Source organism: Schistocerca piceifrons, chromosome 10, assembly GCF_021461385.2.
Source record: "Schistocerca piceifrons isolate TAMUIC-IGC-003096 chromosome 10, iqSchPice1.1, whole genome shotgun sequence".
NCBI classification, from domain to species: domain Eukaryota; kingdom Metazoa; phylum Arthropoda; class Insecta; order Orthoptera; family Acrididae; genus Schistocerca; species Schistocerca piceifrons.
Window position 1 is genome coordinate 109,415,598 of NC_060147.1, and position 21,030 is coordinate 109,436,627.

A 21,030-nucleotide genomic window follows, 5' to 3' on the forward strand; every position below is an offset into this window, starting at 1 on the left:
ATAAACCGCAATCGCGATAGGCTACAATCCGACGTTTATCAAAGTCGGAAACATGATGGTACGCATTTCTCCTCCCTACACGAGGCATCACAACAACTTTTCACCAGGAAACGCCGGTCAACTGCTGTTTGTGTATGAGAAATCGATTGGAAACGTTCCTGATGTCAGGACGTTGTAGGTGTCGGCACCGGCGCCAACCTTGTGTGAATGCGCTGAAAAGCTGATCATTTGCATATCACAGCATCTTCTTCCTGTCGGTTAAATTTCGTGTCTGTAGCACGTCATCTTCGTGGTGTAGCAATTTTAATGGCCAGTAGTGTAGTTCCTTAAATCTTAAACTTTGTGGTTAGACTTTCCTACATCTATGCAGTTTTTTTTTGTTTGAAAATGGTAAACTAGTGCAGCGTGTATGGGCTCACTTTTACATATGCTCTGATAGTATCTGATTTGTTTTCTCTCCCTCTGCTTCTATCGCGATACCCGTAGTATGTGAAATGTATTCGCAGTTGCGAATATGGACGACTGTCGACTATAGAATGGAATGACGGCAGCAAAAATTTGGGACAGACCAGCGCTAGAACCCAGATTTTCTGCTTATCACGAGCGGTCGCCTTACAATTAGGCTATCTGAGCATGCTTCACTGGCAGAACAAAACTTCCGTATGCCATGAACGCATACGTAATGGGTGTATGAGTGCAGGTTGTGGACACGGGGTTTGACGACATGTGAAAGTTTGGGTCTGGCCGTGAAGTGTGCCCGGGTAGTTTAACTGCTAGGCGGCCTCTCGCGATTAAATCCGGGTTTGAGTTCTGGTCCGGCATAGATTGCCACTGTTGTCATTCTATTATACAGCTCATGGTTGTCAGTATTTGCAACTCGAATACAGTTCATATATTTCATGACGGCTTTAGTCGCTGCAGTGCCTGTTCCTTTGGACATGCATGCATGCTGTAATGTTATGTGAGCCTCACTGCCCCTTTTTTTAAAACTAATTTATGCCTGATTTTATTCTGAGAAGCTCAGTAATGTATGTAAATACGGTAAATGGAAATTTGATTCAAAAAATATTAAAAAAAGAGGACTGTTAATCTGTATCTTGTGGAAAGAGGACGTGTTGTTAGGCCGCCGTTCAGAAAGTAATGTTACATCTAATGAAAATTGATATTTTAGTGATAAAACCGAGTAAAGTATGTGTAAGAGTTGCCAAACATTTATATATACAGATTTTCTGGAAGTAAAGAATAGAAATATCTTATTTTTGGAAAAGGAGGTGAACTTCATTGTCTTCGCCGTCTGTCAATCGACATAATTGTAAGTGTACAAAGTTCACTAAAATACAGGAAAAGAAATGCATTCTCTATAGTTTTCATTCAGTAAGTAACAACCTCTCATAATTTCTTAATTACAGTAATTGGATTATGTTTTTGTACAATAGTATGGTGCTGAACTCCAATGACCAATTTTGTTGTAGCAGGACGTGTAGTTTGAAGGAAGATTGTTGTTTGATCTTATTTACTTACAACAGGGGTCCCTTAGGTATGAAAAGCCACGAAAACTTGGGCTCCGCGATACGGCCAAGTAACTAAGAGTGTCGTATTTTAAACCTTAAAGAACAATAACTTCCTCCAAATTGTAATATGTTACCAACTGGTGCAGAAGCTGATCAATCAAGGAGGCAGCAACCAAAATTCAGGTACCAGTTACGACTTAAAGCAAAAATCTCAATCAGAAATCAATCTCTCTCTCTCTCTCTCTCTCCAAACACATATATAAATATTCGTACTATTAAGATAAAAGTCATTTTATAATGCCTTCATGCATCGTATTTCTGAACATGGTCACTGCAGTATCGTATCGTACATGTAGCGTAATTTATGAATACTGCTGTCACAATGGCGTCTATGTAAGAGAAAGCACAGTACCCCGTCACACCACAAAGTTCGAGACTGCGTTAATAAAAATAGAGAAAAGTTAAGATGCTGGTTTTGATGCTTCTGGCATTCTACACAGCCTCTCCCCGTCCCCACTTAAATGGAACGCACAGAACGTTCACACAATCATTAGAAGCCGTCAGAAAACTCATTGTTGTTCAACTGGTGGGTCACATTCGCTCGAATGTCAGTTATGTCGTTAAAGCGTCGAACCTTCATATGTGTCTCTACAATTTGTCGTTTTATGATAGGTTCGTATCATCAATTCTTATCACTCCTGATGATTTTCTTGGAGGAAAGAAATTGTCCGTGCTTTGCATTTACATTAAGTCGCGGACGGTGTCCACGCATCGTTTTGAGGATTCCGTACCTTAGTCGATAAAAACGGAACCCTTATAAGATAACTTTGCTGTCTGTCTGTCCATCTTTTGAAAACCCTTTCTCTCAGTAACGGGTACACGTATCAAGTTTAAATTTATGTCACATATTAACGTCTGTGGTCCCTTGGCGGTACCAAAAACTTAGGCTTCTAAGTCAATGTAACTAAGGTCATTTATGTCACATCTTTTGATACTTGCAAACTCACTCATCAAAATCTATCGAGTGTTTCCCGTTGACGTAAAGTCACGAAATTTGACTAAAATCAAACTTTCACCGTTCCAGCAAAGGAACAAATCAGAAAATTGTTAAGTTGTAATTATATCATACGAAATATATATTTGTTTACTCATTTGTTGTCTGGCTGTCTGTCTGTCCTTCTCTTAAGACGCCTCTCTCTTAGGAACGGATAGACATATATCTTGCCTGTGTAGCCATTGACAAAAGGCAAAAATGATATTCTTAATTCCTGCGATGGGTGAACTATATACATGGAAGAGCCAAAGAAACTGGTACGCCTGCCTAATATCGTTAAGGGGCCCCGTAAGCAGGCAGAGATGCCTCAACACAACGTGGCATGGACTCGAATAGTGTCTGAAGTAATGCTGGAGGGAACTGACACCATGAATCCTGCAGGGAATCCCTAAGATTACAACGGGGTGGACATCTCTTTTGAACAGCACTTTGCAAGGCATCACAGATACGCTCAGTAATGTTCAAATCTGGGTAATTTAGTGGCCAGAGGAAGTGTTTAAACTCAGAAGAGTGTTCCTGGAACCAGTCTGTAGCAATTCTGGATGTGTGGGATGTCGCATTGTCCTGCTGGAATTGCCGAAGTCCTCCACCAGCTTGAACAGTCCCCTGATGACATGCAGGGTCCATGGATTCATGAGGTTGTCTCTATGCCAGTACACGTCCATCCGCTCGATACAATTTCAAACGAGGCTCGTCAGACCAGGCAACATGTTTCCAGTCAACAAATTTTCAATGTCGGTATTGACGGGCCCAGGCGAGGCACAAAACTTTGCGTCGTGCAGTCATCAAGTGTACACGAGTGGGCCTTCGGCTCCAAAAGCCAATATCGATTATGTTTCGTTGAATGGTTCGGACGCTGACAGTTGTTGATGGCCCAGCACTGAAATCTGCTGCAGTTTGGTGAAGGGTTTCACTTGTGTCATGTTGAACGATTCTCTTCAGTCGTCGTTGGTCCCGTTCTTGTAGGATCTTTTTCCGGCCGCAGCGATGTCGGAGATTTGATGTTTACCGGATTCCTGATATTCACAGTATACTCATGAAATGTTCGTACGGGAAAATCCCCACTTCATCACTGCCTCGGAGATGCTATTGTCCCATCGCTCGTGCGCAGACTATAACACCACGTTCAAGCTCACTTAAATCTTGATAACCTGCCATTATAGCAGCAGTAGCACATCCAGCCACTGTGCCAGACACTAGCGTTGTCGACAGCAACGCCGTATTCTGCCTGTTTCCATATCTCTGTATTTGAATACACAGGCCTATACCAGTTTTTTTTTTGGCGCTTCAGTGTGTTTCTCGCCTATATACACTCCTGGAAATTGAAATAAGAACACCGTGAATTCATTGTCCCAGGAAGGGGAAACTTTATTGACACATTCCTGGGGTCAGATACATCACATGATCACACTGACAGAACCACAGGCACATAGACACAGGCAACAGAGCATGCACAATGTCGGCACTAGTACAGTGTATATCCACCTTTCGCAGCAATGCAAGCTGCTATTCTCCCATGGAGACGATCGTAGAGATGCTGGATGTAGTCCTGTGGAGCGGCTTGCCATGCCATTTCCACCTGGCGCCTCAGTTGGACCAGCGTTCGTGCTGGACGTGCAGACCGCGTGAGACGACGCTTCATCCAGTCCCAAACATGCTCAATGGGGGACAGATCCGGAGATCTTGCTGGCCAGGGTAGTTGACTTACACCTTCTAGAGCACGTTGGGTGGCACGGGATACATGCGGACGTGCATTGTCCTGTTGGAACAGCAAGTTCCCTTGCCGGTCTAGGAATGGTAGAACGATGGGTTCGATGACGGTTTCGATGTACCGTGCACTATTCAGTGTCCCCTCGACGATCACCAGTGGTGTACGGCCAGTGTAGGAGATCGCTCCCCACACCATGATGCCGGGTGTTGGCCCTGTGTGCCTCGGTCGTATGCAGTCCTGATTGTGGCGCTCACCTGCACGGCGCCAAACACGCATACGACCATCATTGGCACCAAGGCAGATGCGACTCTCATCGCTGAAGACGACACGTCTCCATTCGTCCCTCCATTCACGCCTGACGCGACACCACTGGAGGCGGGCTGCACGATGTTGGGGCGTGAGCGGAAGACGGCCTAACGGTGTGCGGGACCGTAGCCCAGCTTCATGGAGACGGTTGCGAATGGTCCTCGCCGATACCCCAGGAGCATCAGTGTCCCTGATTTGCTGGGAAGTGGCGGTGCGGTCCCCTACGGCACTGCGTAGGATCCTACGGTCTTGGCGTGCATCCGTGCGTCGCTGCGGTCCGGTCCCAGGTCGACGGGCACGTGCACCTTCCGCCGACCACTGGCGACAACATCGATGTACTGTGGAGACCTCACGCCCCACGTGTTGAGCAATTCGGCGGTACGTCCACCCGGCCTCCCGCATGCCCACTATACACCCTCGCTCAAAGTCCATCAACTGCACATACGGTTCACGTCCACGCTGTCGCGGCATGCTACCAGTGTTAAAGACTGCGATGGAGCTCCGTATGCCACGGCAAACTGGCTGACACTGACGGCGGCGGTGCACAAATGCTGAGCAGCTAGCGCCATTCGACGGCCAACACCGCGGTTCCTGGTGTGTCCGCTGTGCCGTGCGTGTGATCATTGCTTGTACAGCCCTCTCGCAGTGTCCGGAGCAAGTATGGTGGGTCTGACACACCGGTGTCAATGTGTTCTTTTTTCCATTTCCAGGAGTGTATTACGGAACTCTCGGTGCGCGAGTCCTGCTCACGCTTATCCGGATTTTTGTAGTTTCATGAAACACAATCACCTGTTACAGTTCAGTGACAGTTCCATAGTGCCAATGGTCGAGATGCGCGAGATGTGAGGACGGTCGAAGGATGCTATTAAAAGTGCAAAGTGACTGGCAGTGATGGTGACAAGGCGAGAAAACGGTAGACCTGTAGTGAGTGACCACATTGGTGGCACCGACGTACAGCATTTCAACGCAGTCTGCGGAAATCGATGCTTCGTGTTTCCACAGGAACCGTTCTTATTCACTGACTCTATCCGGATTCAGGGGTGAGAGCAACCAGACATAGTGGTACAGTAAATAAGGGACAGTCCACAGTGAATGTGTGGTCCTCAACAGCCATTGCACCGTTCTTCTTCACTCTATCATCATGGCACCAGTTTCTGTGAACATGCTCGAGCTTTACATTGCAGCTCAGTTACAGGAATGTCAACTACAGGTAGGGCTTCAACGAGGTCATGACCCTGGAACATGTGGTTACATTTTCGGCAGTTTTTGGATGAAATCTTGGTGGACAGATAGGAGGCCATGCTCAAAATAAATTCCTCCGCTTTTTTTATTCTTTTCTCAATATGGCTTCAGGTATTACATGTCTTGCGTGTTACTTGGTAGACCTCCCCGCTTTGCTGACGCAACTTGCAATCCTCTGCCGTTCTGAGAGCTCAGAATTGTTGAGGTGTGTAACGTTAACTATGTCGGTGCGTGAGCCACAGTCAATTGTGGGGTGCCCCAGGGATCAGTGTTGGGGCCACTCCTGTTCCTTATCTATATAAATGATACGCCCTCTAGTATTACAGGTAATTCTAAAATATTTCTGTTTGCTGATGACACTAGCTTGGTAGTAAAGGATGTTGTGTGCAGCATTGGCTCAGTTTCAAATAGTGCAGTTCATGACATAAGTTCATAGCTTGTAGAAAATAAACTAACGCTAAATCACAGTAAGATTCAATTTTTACAGTTTCTAACACGTAATTAAACAAAACAAGACGTTTCAATTTCACAGAATGGGCATATGATTAGTGAAACTGAACAGTTCAAATGTCTAGGTGTTCAGATAGACAGTAGACTGTTGTGGAAAGCCCACGCTCGGGATCTTGTTCAAGGTATCTGAAGTAAGTGATCTTTCGATTCGAAAATTATTCTACTTTGCTTATTTTCATTTGCTTATGTGGTATGATATTATATTTTGGGGTAACTCTTCCCAGTCTCAAAGGATATTTTTAGCTCAGAAACGGGCAGCTCGGGCAATAAGTTCGCGTACCTCTTGTCGACTCCTGTTCACTAGTCTGTGTATTCTGACATTGGCCTCTCAGTACATATATTCTTTACTGTCGTTTCTTGTTAACAATGCCGGCCGGAGTGGCCGAGCGGCTCTAGGCGCTACAGTCTGGAACCGCGCGACCGCTACGGTCGCAGGTTCGAATCCTGCCTCGGGCATGGATGTGTGTGGTGTCCTTAGGTTAGTTAGGTTTAAGTAGTTCTAAGTTCTAGGGGACTGATCCTCAAAAGTTAAGTCCCATAGTGCTTAGAGCCATTTGAACCACTTTTTGTTAACAATACCAACTTATTCCGAAGAATCCGCATTTGCATTGTGCCGGAAACACGTGTAGTATACTGCTGCGTCTATTTCAATAAGCTAGTACAAGAATTAAAAAATCTTAGCAGTAATCCACGCGCATTCAAATCGAAACAGTAGAGTTTCCTCATGGGTTGCTCCTTCTATTCTGTTCCTTGAAAAATTAAGCTGATTCCTCTGCTACATTGTTGATTGTATTTACTTGAACTTATGGCGTGTCTTTTGTGTTTGTAAACATTTTATTTTATCCGTTATTAATTTTATGTTGTAATTTCATGTACTGACACGTTCCACGCCCTTGGAGATTTGCTCCTTAATTTGATCCTACGGAAATAGACGATAAAATAAATAAAAATAATCGAGTTTCTAACCGCAGAGAACGTGCCTCCAATTGAAATCCTTAGAAGAATGAAAGCTGTGTAGGGTGATAATTGTATCGACATCAGTAATGTGCGACGTTGGGTTGTTCCCCATCACCAATTTGACTCCGTAAAAAAAATAGTGTAAGTTGAGTTTTACTACAAACGATCACCAGTACCAAGAAATTTCAAGAGCATCCCACCAGTAGGCAAAGTCGTGCTATAGTGTTCTGGGATGTTCAGCCGGCTGCTGTGGTCGAGCGGTCCTAGGCGCTTCAGTCTGGAACCGCTACGGTCATAGGTTCCAATCCTGCCGCGGGCATGGATGTGTGTGATGTCCTTAGCTTAGTTAGGTTTAATTAGTTCGAAGTCGCGCGGGATTAGCTGAGCGGTCTGGGGCGCTGCAGTCATGGACTGTGTGGCTGATCCCGGCGGAGGTTCGAATCCTCCCTAGGGCATGGGTGTATGTGTTTGTCCTTAGGATAATTTAGGTTAAGCAGTGTGTAAGCTTAGGGACTGATGGCCTTAGCAGTTAAGTCACATAAGATTTCACACACATTTGAATATTTACTAGGGACTAATGACCTCAGATCTTAAGTCCCATAGTGCTTAGAGCCATTTGAACCATTTTTTGGGATGTTCAGAGTGAGGTATCACCATAAACTCTGCAAGGTACTGCGAGATCCTCAGAAAACTGGAAGCACTGATTCGAAGTAGACTCATGGTCTATCCTGTCCTTCAGCATGACAATTCCGGACAACACACGAACGCTGCGACATCTGCAACAGTCCGAAGCCTCGGGTTTACCATCATCGGTCATTCTCCAAACAGTCCCGACCTGACCCCTTCCGATTTTCATCTGTTCCCGAAACTTAAAGAACACCTTCGATGTCTTCAATTTGATAGTGATGCAGCGCTGCCAGCGGAGGTGAGGTTGTGGCTCCGTCAAAAAAGTCAAACATTCTACAGTGACGGTGTCAACAAACTGGTCTCCCGTTAGGAGAAATGTCTTTGTTTCCAGGGTGACTATGCTGAGAAACTGATATGTGGACATAAAGTATAAAGATGTAGAAAGTTAATGAAGTTCTTTTCATTTAAATAACTTCACCTAAATATGTGAAGGATTTACTTTTGAGCACGCCCTTGTAGACTGGTGGAGAGGTTCCAACATCATGACCACCACTTTCAATAGGTATAACCTGTTTCGACTTTTTTGACGGGTTATATTAAGGATAAATTCTTCAGTCCACCAGTTCTTGATGTACACACTCTTGCACCACGAATACGAGGTGCTGCAGAAGCGGTGGAGAGAAATCGAGTAGTGTGTAGACATTTCTCTGAGCTATTTTCTTTACTTTTCGACAAATCTTTTCACAGAACATTCGACATATTTTTCAATTTTTTTTAATTTTCAAGTTTTTTTCAGAGAGCATGATCTTACTGACACTACATTTACTTTCCTAGCATCTTCTATTCTCAGAATATTCAGAATTTAGTACTTGATTTCAAGAAAACCATTTTGACAGTTAAATATCACGCCAGTATAATTTTTTTTGTGTGCTAAATAGCTGAGTCTTAGAAACTTTTTGACACCTCATTTGTCTTCCGTTGTCGAAATGCCCTACATTTATACTTGCTTCGAAGGAAGCTAGCCCGCATCTCGTGGTCGTGCGGTAGCGTTCTCGCTTCCCACGCCCTGGTTCCCGGGTTCGATTCCCGGCGGGGTCAGGGATTTTCTCTGCCTCGTGATGGCTGGGTGTTGTGTGGTTCTAAGTTCTAGGGGACTGATGACCATAGATGTTAAGTCCCATAGTGCTCAGAGCCATTTTTTGAAGGAAGCTACTTTAAAAATCAAATATCATACCAATATAACTTTCTTACCACGCAAAATGCTACGCCTTAAAGAGGCGATCTTTTTGACACCTCATTTGTCTTCCTAGTGCCTTCTGTTCTCGAAATGCCTTAAAGTCAATACTTGATTCTAAGGAAGACCTGTTGTTGTTGTGGTCTTCAGTCCTGAGACTGGTTTGATGCAGCTCTCCATGCTACCCTATCCTGTGCAAGCTTCTTCATCTCCCAGTACCTACTGCAACCTACATCCTTCAGAATCTGCTTAGTGTATTCATCCCTCTACGATTTTTACCCACCACGCTTCCCTCCAATACTAAATTGGTGATCCCTTGATGCCTCAGAACGTGTCCTACCAATCGAACCCTTCTTCTAAATAAGTTGTGCCACAAATTCCTCTTCTCCCCAATTCTATTCAATACCTCCTCATTAGTTATGTGATCTACCCATCTAATCTTCAGCATTCTTCTGTAGCACCACTTTTCGAAAGCTTCTATTCTCTTCTTGTCTAAACTATTTATCATCCATGTTTCACTTCCATATATGGCTACACTCCATACAAATACTTTCGAAAACGACTTCCTGACATTTAAATCTATACTCGATGTTAACAAATTTCTCTTCTTCAGAAACGCTTTCCTTGCCGTTGCCAGACTACATTTTATATCTTCTCTACGTCGACCATCATCAGTTATTTTGCTCCCCAAATAGCAAAACTCCTTTACTACTTTAACTGTCTTGTTTCCTAATCTAATTCCCTCAGAATCACCTGATTTAATGCGACCACATTCCATTATCCTCCTTTTGTTTTTGTTGATCTTACATCCTCCTTTCAAGACACTGGACATTCCGTTCAACTGCTCTTTCAGGTCCTTTGCTGTCTCTGACAAAATTACAATGTCATCAGGAAACCTCAAAGGTTTTATTTCTTCTCCATGGATTTTATAATTCGTACTCCAAATTTGTCTTTTGTTTCCTTTACTGCTTGCTCAAATACAGATTGAATAACATCGGGGACAGGCTACAACCCTGTTTCATTCCCTTCCCAACCACTGCTTCCCTTCCATGACCCTCAACTCTTATGACTACCATCTGGTTACTGTACAAACTATAAATAACCTTTTGCTCCCTGTACTTGACCCCTCTCACCTTCAGAATTAGAAAGAGAGTATTCCAGTCAACATTGTCAAAAACTCTCTCTAAGTCTACAAATGCTATAAAAGTAGGTTTGTCTTTCCTTAATCTATCTTCTAAGATACGTCGTAGGGTCAGTATTGCCTCGCGTGTTCCAACATTTCTACGGAGTCCAAACTGATCTTCCTTGAGGGCGCTTCTACCAGTTTTTCCATTCGACCGTACAAATTCCGTGTCAGTATTTTGCAGCCGTGTCTTATTAAACTGATAGTTCGGTAATTTTTGCACCTGTCTACACCTGCTTTCTTTGGTGTTGGAATTATATTTTTGAAACTTCCTGGCAGATTAAAACTGTGTGCCGGACAGAGACTCGAACTCGGGGCCTTTGCCTTTCGCGGGCAACTGCTCCACCATCTGAGCTACCCAAGCACGACTCACGCGCCTTCCTCACAGCTTTACTTCTGCCAGTACCTCGTTTCCTACCTTCCATACTTTACAGAAGTTCTCCTGCGAACCTTGCAGAACTAGCACTCCTGAAAGAAAGGATATTGTGGAGACATGGCTTATCCACAGCCTGGGGAATGTTTCCAGAATGAGATTTTCACTCTGCAGCGGAGTGTGCGCTGATATGAAACTTCCTGGCAGATTATATTCTTCTTGAAGTGTGAGGGTTTTTCGCCTGTCTAAGACATCTTGCTCACCAGATGGTAGTGTTTTACCATGCTTGGCTCTTCCAAGGCTGTCATTAGTTCTAATGAAATGTTGTCTACTCCCGGGGCCTTCTTTCCACTTAGATCTTTCCGTGTTCTATTAAATTCTTCACGCAGTATCATACCTCCCATTTCATCTTCATCTACGTATTTCCCTCAAGTAAAACGACCTTCTATAGACCCTCTGTATATTCCTTCCACCTTTCTGCTTTCCCTTCTTTGCTTAGAGCTGGTTTCCATCTGAGCTCTTGATATTTATACAGGTGGTTCTCCTTTCTCCAAAGGTCTATTTACTTTTCCTGCAGGCAGTATCTATCTTACCTCTAGAGATATATACCTCTACATCCTTGCATTTGCCCTCTAACCATCCTTGCTTAGCAAGTTTGAACTTCCTATCGATATCATTTTGGAGACGTTTGTATTCCTTTTTTCCTGCTTCATTTACTGCATTTTTATATTTTCTCCCTTCATCAATTACATTCAATACCTCTTCTCTTAGCCAAGGATTTCTATTAGGCCTCATCATTTTACCTACTGCTCCCTTCACTATTTCACGTCTCTTCCTTTTGCTACTATCGAATTCCAGTCCTCCATGACTATTAAATTTTCGTCTCCCTTCACTATTTGAATAATTTCTTATATCACATCCTAGATTTCTTCAATCTCTTCATCATCTGCGGAGCTAGTTGGCGTATAAACTTGTACTACTGTGGGAGCGTGGGCTTCGTATCTATCTTGGCTATAATAATGCGTTCACTATGCTGTTCGTAGTAGCTTACCTGCGCTGCTGTTTTTTTAATTGTGATTAAACCTACTCCAGCGTTACCGCTATTCACTTTTGTATTTATAACCATGTATTCGCCTGACCAGAAGTCTTGTTCCTCCTGCCACCTAACTTCACTAATTTCCATTATACCTGATTTCAACCTATCCATTTCTCTTTTTAAATTTTCTAACCTGCCTGCCCGATTAAGGGATCTGACATTCCACGCTCCGATCTGTAGAACGCCAGTTTTCTTTCTCCTGATAACGACGTCCTCCTGCGTAATGCCCTCCCGGAGGTCCGAATGTGGGACTATTTTACCTTCGGAATATTTTACTCAAGAGGACTCCATCATCATTTAACCATACAGTGAAGCTGTATGCCCTCGAGAAAAATTACGGCTGTAGTTTCCGTTTGCTTTCAGTAGTTCGCAGTACCAGCACAGCAAGGCCATTTTAGTTAGTGTTACAAGGCCAGATCAGTCAATCATCCAGACTGTCGCCCCTGCAACTACTGAAAAGGCTGCTGCCCCTCTTCAGGAAGCACACGTTTGTCTGGCCTCTCAACAGATACCCCTCCGTTGTGGTTGCACCTACGGTACGGCTATCTGTATCGCTGAGGCGCGCAAGCCTCCCCACCAACAGCAAGGTCCATGGTTCATGGGGGGGGGGGGGGGGGGGGGGAGGCTTTATGATAGGTGCATATCACACCGCTGAATAACCCACCAATGCAACTTTTTATTTGCAAAATAGGTATGGCTTTAAGAGATGAACTTTTTGACACTTCATTTACACAGTTAGCAGCAACTGTTCGTGAAATAATTTACTTTTTGCCTCATATCACTAATTAAGTTTTTCTTTATTACCTTGATTACTTTCATGTGATTAAATGTTTTTTTTTTACATAAGTAGACCCCGTTGTTGTTGTTGTTGTTGCGGTCTTCAGTCCAGAAACTGGTTTGATGCAGCTCTCCGTGCTACTCTATCCTGTGCAAGCTTCATCTCCCAGTACCTACTGCAACCTACATCCTTCCGAATCTGTTTAGTGTATCCATCTCTTGGTCTACGATTTGTACCCTCCACACTACCCTCCAGTACTAAATTGGTGATCCCTTGATACCTCACAACATGTCCTACCAACCGATCTTTTCTTCTAGTCAAGTTGTCACAAATTCCTCTTCTCTCCATTTCTATTTAGTACCTCATTAGTTACGTGACCTATCCATCTAATCTTCAGCATTCTTCTGTAGCACCTCATTTCGAAAGCCTCTATTCGCTTCTTGTCTAAACTATTTATCATCTATGTTTCAGTTCCATACATGGCTACACTCCATACAAATAATTTCAGAAAAGACTTCCTGACACTTAAATCTATACACGTTGTTAACAAATTTCTCTTCTTCAGAAATGCTTTTCTTGCCATTGCCCGTCTGCATTTTATATCCTCCCTACTTCGACCATCATCATTATTTTGCTTGCCAAATAGCAAAACTCATTTACTACTTTAAGCGTCTCATTTCCTAATCTAATTCCCTCAGCATCACCGAGAGAGGTGGCGCAGTGGTTAGCACACTGGACTCGCATTCGGGAGGACGACGGTTCAATCCCGTCTCCGGCCGTCCTGATTTAGGTTTTCCGTGATTTCCCTAAATCGCTTCAGGCAAATGCCGGGATGGTTCCTTTGAAAGGGTATGGCCGATTTCCTTCCCCTTCCTTCCCTCACCCGAGCTTGCGCTTCGTCTCTAATGACCTCGTTGTCGACGGGACGTTAAACACTAATATCCTCCTCCTCCTCAGCATCACCAGACTTAATTCGACTACATTCCATTATCCTCGTTTTGCTTTTGTTGGTGTTCATCTTACATCCTCCTTTCAAGATACTGTCCGTTCCGTTCAACTGCTCTTCCAAGTCCTTTGCTATTTCTGGCAGAATTACAATGTCATTGGCAAACCTCAGAGTTTTTATTTCCTCTCCCTGGACTTTAATTCCTACTCCTGATTTTTATGTTGTTTCCTTTACTGCTTGCTCAATATACAGATTGAATAACATCGGGGTTAGTCCACACCACTGTCTCACTCTCTTGCTGACTACTGCTTCCGTTTCGTTCCCCTCGACTATTATAACTGCCACCTGGTTTCTGTACAAAGTAGACCTTACGCTGATTAATTTGATATCTAATTTGTCCATTTCCCACTCTTCGTTTGCCTACGAAAATTCGGATAAAAATTTTCCGTGAAATCTGTAATTTTTTTTTCTTAACTGCCGTGATTACTTTCAAGCAATTATGCATGGTTTTGCTGAAATAGACCCTACGCTTGTCAGTTTGATATCCCATTTGTTAATTTTCCAGTCTTCGTTTGACTGTGGAAATTGGGAGACGAACCATTGTGTATTTCCGCTCCGCTCAAACTTTTGCCCGAAAGACTGTATGAGATAAGCTACCATTTGCAATAAACAACGCAGCTATACCGTGGTGGGCCAGCCTTAAGAGCCATTACTCTGCAAGATTGGTTTGTGGTGGTATGTCGTGGCGAGGACGCAGGCTCATGAAAAGTTAAAGGTTCTTTGAGATTTGTGCTCCTATACTCTGTTCATCGTAAGAATAAACCTGACGTCAAAAAACACAAACGCGATGATTGGCTAGAAGACGTAGCACACTTACACTAGTATTACGCTCTTGGATGTACGTCTTGCTTATGTATTAGACGTCTCATCACTTACTTACGTTAAATGAAAGATATTCTACTGAATCAAAGTTTTTCATATTCATGATGTAGCTATGTAGATTTAATTTCAAAAATCGTTTATAATCCAGTCTCTGTGCTGCTGTGCTCTGATTGTCGCACTGTTAAAAAGAAAGAAAGAAAGAAAGAAAACAACGCGGTGTTAATATGGCTGAGGCTGCTTCCTGCTCCGTAGTGAAACACGTGTGTGGAACACAGTTAAATAGTGCCGAGAAATATGTTGTTTTTAACGTTTTTGATAAATTTACAGAAAAAGTCGGCTTTGAAGTTCTTCCTGGGACTGTATTTGATACAGTTCATACATGAAAACGCACTGGATGTCCAGCGGAATCGGTAGCGTTGCAGATGATGAATTGCTGGTTCAAGTCTCATCTTGATCATATTTTTTTTCGTCGGATTTGAAATACCTACATCTTATAATGGTAAAAATTATAATAAATGAAAGGCACCAGTTTGCTCTTGTTCTACAATATTGCTTTTATTGTGTTAACCGGTTTTCGGCTTACAAGGTCACTTACTATGCCTGAAGATGACCTTCTAGCCGAAAACCGGTCAACACAATAAATGTAATATTGTAGAACAAAAGCATACTAGTGCTTTTCATTTATTATAATGTTGTTCTACCATGAACCGACGGAAGATTCTGTTAACATGTAAAAATTACCAACAATTTTTTATTAATAATGCATGTCTTCTTGTTTCTAATTACATATTTTTAATTTTTAGCACAGAAATGGAGAAACAAATACTCTTCATTTGGACTATGTCTATCGTTTTATACCTCACACGAACCAGCGTGATAGCTGTCGTAGAAAGATGCAAATGCTGCATTTTTACATTTGTCAATGTGCCATTACAATAAGAACCCAAAAGAACTGATCTGGAGCCAAGGATTCGTCGCGAGAAATAACAACACTATTAAGCTGCAGACGTACTAGAACAGATGACAGTGCTAGAACTGAAACGTATTTCTAGGATTTGGATAAGGAAGGAACTAAGAGATTACCAAACGACTGGCTGTAATTAATATCTTGAATGGCTTCAGTATTCACCAGTACGGCGAAATCCATGCAGTGTGCTTTTGCATCACACATAGCTCGCTCAGAAAAATTACGCTGTTTTTAAGCTAAGAATGTTCATCACTCCTGTTTGTAGTTATACTGAAGCGGCAAAGAAACTGGTATAGGCATGCCTATTCAAATACAGAGATATGTAAAGAGTGGTCTTTTCACATGACCAGCACTTATTCATTTTTGAAACAATACGTTCTACGAGTGCATTTGGACCTGGAAGGCAAAGAATAAACTGTATAGCCTTAGGAACTTGTTGCATTGTTTTTCCCCTTGAATACTATAAAAATTTCCATCCACCTAACCTGTACTGCTACACTGTTAGCATTCCATTCCACTATAAATGTTTTAGCCATACAAGATCAATCAAACAAGAGAGAAAAGTCAAGGATTACGTTACCTATGCCTTGTATAGTTGAAATACTGGCCTGCACAACTGACCATTTTGGTTTTGATTTCAAAGTAGACCAGCGGCAGTCGGTGTCATGTCGAAATTTCTGATTCCATGAAACTAGATGGTCATATGCTGCACAGTAGAACACATTTAGAAATAAATAAAATCTATCTTGACCTGGTCGGTTACACTCATACAATTTCAGTAAGATCGATTTACCTTGGAGACTAAAAAGAAATTATGATTTTTTACATTTACGTTTACGTTTAGTAGCTCAAGAGAGCCTAATGCTTCTATAACAAAGTAGATTGCAAACCGTGGTTTATTATCCCTCGACCATGTTTTCGATATTTGTGAAAATGCGACAGGCGTAACAAGATTAATATTTGCATAACTTACTTGCATCTCACAGAGACTAAGGCCAACTGCAACGTGTTGCTTTTGCAACACAAATATTCTGCATTTTAGTTTCTAGAATGCTTGTTTGAGAGATATTTAGCTGACTGTGCACAATCCATGCCCATAATTCTGATTCCTCGTTATTCCGCCACACACCGTGGGGGGGGGGGGGGGGGGCTTGCGGAGTATAAATGTAGGTGTAGATGTATTGAAAAGATGAATGCAAAGCAGCAGGGCAACCTGATTGTGAAAGGAAAAATGATTTTAAAGCAGGATACAATTTTACTGTCCTTTCAAGTGCAGGCAATAATGCTAACCACATTGTGCAGCTGTAACCCAATTCATGTCCGCAGCTCGTGGTCTTGCGGTAGCGGTTCTCGCTTCTCGCTCACGGGGTCCTGGGTTCGATTCCAGGCGGGGTCAGGGATCTGCCTCGAGATGACTGGGTGTTGTAGTGTCGTCTTCATCATCATCATCATCATCATCATCCCCATTACGGTCGGAGGAAGGACTTGGCCTAGGCGGTGCTGGACTCCCGCATCGTCCCCCTACGCTCCTGGGAGTGTGGGACATCGTCATCAATCCAATTCTTGCTGATATTCAATATACACAAATTCTCAGACATCGTTTGGTCGTTCCACCATAACACTGTATACGTAGAAATGCTTACAAATTTTACACACAGTGTTTTCTACATCGATTGGTAACTTGCCTACTGCTTTTTCTACGCTTTTGTGAATTATATGTGCCATGCAACTAATCCCTACAAGAGATTTTGAGACTTACTTCTAATTTGCTGGAAACGGTTTCTATTCGTATTATCAGCTGAGAGCCACACAAACTGACTCCAAATTGTGGGCCTGTAGAACATGCTGTGCACGCTATGATAAGACAGCTGATATATCATTTTCGACACAATAGAAATCTTAACATTACATGTGCCCCACTTTTAAGTTGAAAATATCTGACAATGAGAGGAAGTAATTTAGTAGATTTATGATTGCTGGTATCGACAGAAATTCACAACATTAGCCGGCCGCTGTTGCCGAGCGGTTCTAGGCGCTTCAGTCCGGAACCGCTTGTGACCTCAGATATTAAGTCCCATAGTGCTCAGAGCCATTTGAACCAAACAGGCATAGGTGGCACAGGGAAGAAGTTCGATTGCACCAGGGAATGGAATAACAAGATTTCCGATGTGAAGAAATAGCACACGAGTTGCTGTAAAAACAATTCTTAAAACAGCTAGTGTGCTGTTTCTCCACATTGGTATTATTCAAAAACAGTTGCTCAAAAAGGTGAAAAAGTCTAAATGACAAGACTGGTCTCTGCGGTGGGCGCGTGAGGGGAAATGTTGACGCAATCGGCGCTCTGATCTACCAACAGAAATTGCAACATTTAACTTCACCACGCAATTTTGGCACAACAACTGTTAGGTCGCTGGCGTTTTGAGAAATGAGAAAGACAGGGCAGTCGACGTGAAGTGTCCCGGACGATTTCGATATGTGACGAAACCGAACGACGGATCCATCGGACACCTTTTATTGTGCCACGTATCTGCAGTTACCATTGTTAGCAAAGTGGTTATCGCCAAGCGTGAATGTGCGTCGTTTTCGTTTCAGTCCTTGCTCTAAGGAGGATAAGCACGCAGCTAGCTTGTTGATGTACAGAATATCTGATAATAAATCAATATTTAAATATACAGCTCTAAAACTGGCAGCATATTTACAATGTACAGCCGATATTTTTATAGGCTAGAACGTTGATATTTTTTCCGTCGGTGTATAGAGTAAATACCTGTTTTGGATATATCGACGCCTGATAATCATATGTTTTTAAATATAGATATATTGGATCCCCGATATTTTTAAAAATATCGACAGTCGTACTGCAGACGTCACGATACAACTGACAGGCATTCTCGTCTAAGAAGAACAGACCAAAAATAAAGGTGCTCTTATGAATCCAAAACACACAGTCACATACAGTGTATGGCTCTTCACACACAACATGCGGTTCATTCGACAGTGCTGTGTATTCCCTCCACCCTTATAGTGTTAACATGCGCCTCGTCATTCTATAGAGTACTGCCCGGCCAAAAGCACTCAACTTCGGTTCGTGCCAGAAACCGAAGAAGAAATCCAAAACGTTGCTGCGGATTCTGAGGTTTCAGTTGGTGCATCGTCTGGTTCTTGTACGGGTACCAGTGTAAAATAGATCGAAAAACTTTCCGTGTTTTTGACCATGGTATGGACAATTCCGCTCCCGGGGCACCTGTTGCACGGTCATTTATCATAACAGCAACCTCGTCGAGAGCGTACACCGGGATAGGACATTTCCTGTTCCAGGTGCCACATCAAAGTCACCCGTGTTTTCGAATTTCGTCGTCATCTTCCTTATAACATCTAATGACATTGGGGCCTCTCCTCAACCTTTCAGTCGGCGATATTCTCCAGTACAGCACTGTAATTGCTGTTGTTCACATAAAGCAGTTTCACTAACAGCACACGGTCTCTCTTCTCGATAACCATACTTTTCGCTCACATTATTACAGCGTAGATGTCATATCGTCATGCAGTGTACAGCGCCAGATTTGCTCCCCGTGGTCAAAATTGGGACTAATTTTTTCCAGCGTCAATCAGTCCCGCTTTAACACATTAGCGTATCTACCAAATTCCACTGCCATACCGTAATTACAGCCTACGCTGGACCACCGTGACTAGCTGCATTTTGATTATAAGAAACCGTTACGTTCACCCGTAAAAATCTAGTCAATTCTGTAACAACAGACCCTGTTAATAATCTAAGCTAATGTGAGTGATAATATGTACACTGATCCAAAGAAAAATAAGCCGTTTTCTTCTAGCAGCTACTTTATGCTTCGTGTTCGAACAACGTTTCTTGCAAGTGGGTGTCTCATTACGCGACGTCCATTACTTACTTGAGCCTCTGTTTTCATTTGAGCTATGTGATGATGATGATGATGATGATGATGATGATGACGATGATGATGATGACGATGATGATGATGATCATGATGAGGTCCCATACTCCGAGGAGCGTAGGGAACGGTGCGGCAGACCTCCACCGCCGACTAGGCAAGGTCCGAGCGGAGGTGGTTGCCATTGCCTTCCTCCGACCGTAATGGGGATGAATGATGATGAAGACGACACAACAACTCAGTCATGTGGAGGCAGGGAAAATTCCTGACCCCGCCGGGAATCGACCCGGGGACCCCGCGCACGGGAAGCGAGAACGCTACCGCAAGACCACGAGCTGCGGACTTGAGTTATATAGGTTTAGGAAAATTTTAGATATCGATTATTATAGCTACATGTGCGTGGGGCAGGGGGCGTGGAGGGTGGGAGTGTCTGGAATCGCTGCCGTCGTTTGAGCTACTTAGCTGAAGGAAAATTTGCAACATCGATTATTATGGTTGGATGTTATGGGGGGTAGGGGCGGGGGGGGGGGGGGGCGGTTGGCACCGTTTGAGCCGAGCTATATCGGTTAAGGGGTGTTTCCGATATTGATAATTATGCTTGTATGTTCGAATCGGAAGGGGGGGGGGGGGGCAGAGAGGAAGTCTGGTATCGCTGTCTTCGTATGAGCTGTATAGGTCAAGTGCATTATTTGTCATCTTGAGGAGAAATTATTTTTCAATTGTGAGGTTGTCCTGGAAAAATGTTAGTCTTATTGTCAAATATTGTTTTTCCCGCCAGAAACCCCCAAATTCCCACTGTTCTCCCTTTGGTTTAATTTCATTAAGTGACTGAAATATTCCGCGTATTCTTATGTTTCTTTGCGGCCGCGATAGTCTATCTACACTCCTCGAAATGGAAAAAAGAACACATTGACACCGGTGTGTCAGACCCACCATACTTGCTCCGGACACTGCGAGAGGGCTGTACAAGCAATGATCACACGCACGGCACAGCGGACACACCAGGAACCGCGGTGTTGGCCGTCGAATGGCGCTAGCTGCGCAGCATTTGTGCACCGCCGCCGTCAGTGTCAGCCAGTTTGCCGTGGCATACGGAGCTCCATCGCAGTCTTTAACACTGGTAGCATGCCGCGACAGCGTGGACGTGAACCGTATGTGCAGTTGACGGACTTTGAGCGAGGGCGTATAGTGGGCATGCGGGAGGCCGGGTGGACGTACCGCCGAATTGCTCAACACGTGGGGCGTCAGGTCTCCACAGTACATCGATGTTGTCGCCAGTGGTCGGCGGAAGGTGCACGTGCCCGTCGACCTGGGACCGGACCGCAGCGACGCACGAATGCACGCCAAGACCGTAGGATCCCACGCAGTGCCGTAGGGGACCGCACCGCCACTTCCCAGCAAATTAGGGACACTGTTGCTCCTGGGGTATCGGCGAGGACCATTCGCAACCGTCTCCATGAAGCTGGGCTACGATCCCGCACACCGTTAGGCCGTCTTCCGCTCGCGCCCCAACATCGTGCAGCCCGCCTCCAGTGGTGTCGCGACAGGCGTGAATGGAGGGACGAATGGAGACGTGTCGTCTTCAGCGATGAGAGTCGCTTCTGCCTTGGTGCCAATGATGGTCGTATGCGTGTTTGGCGCCGTGCAGGTGAGCGCCACAATCAGGACTGCATACGACCGAGGCACACAGGGCCAACACCCGGCATCATGGTGTGGGGAGCGATCTCCTACACTGGCCGTAC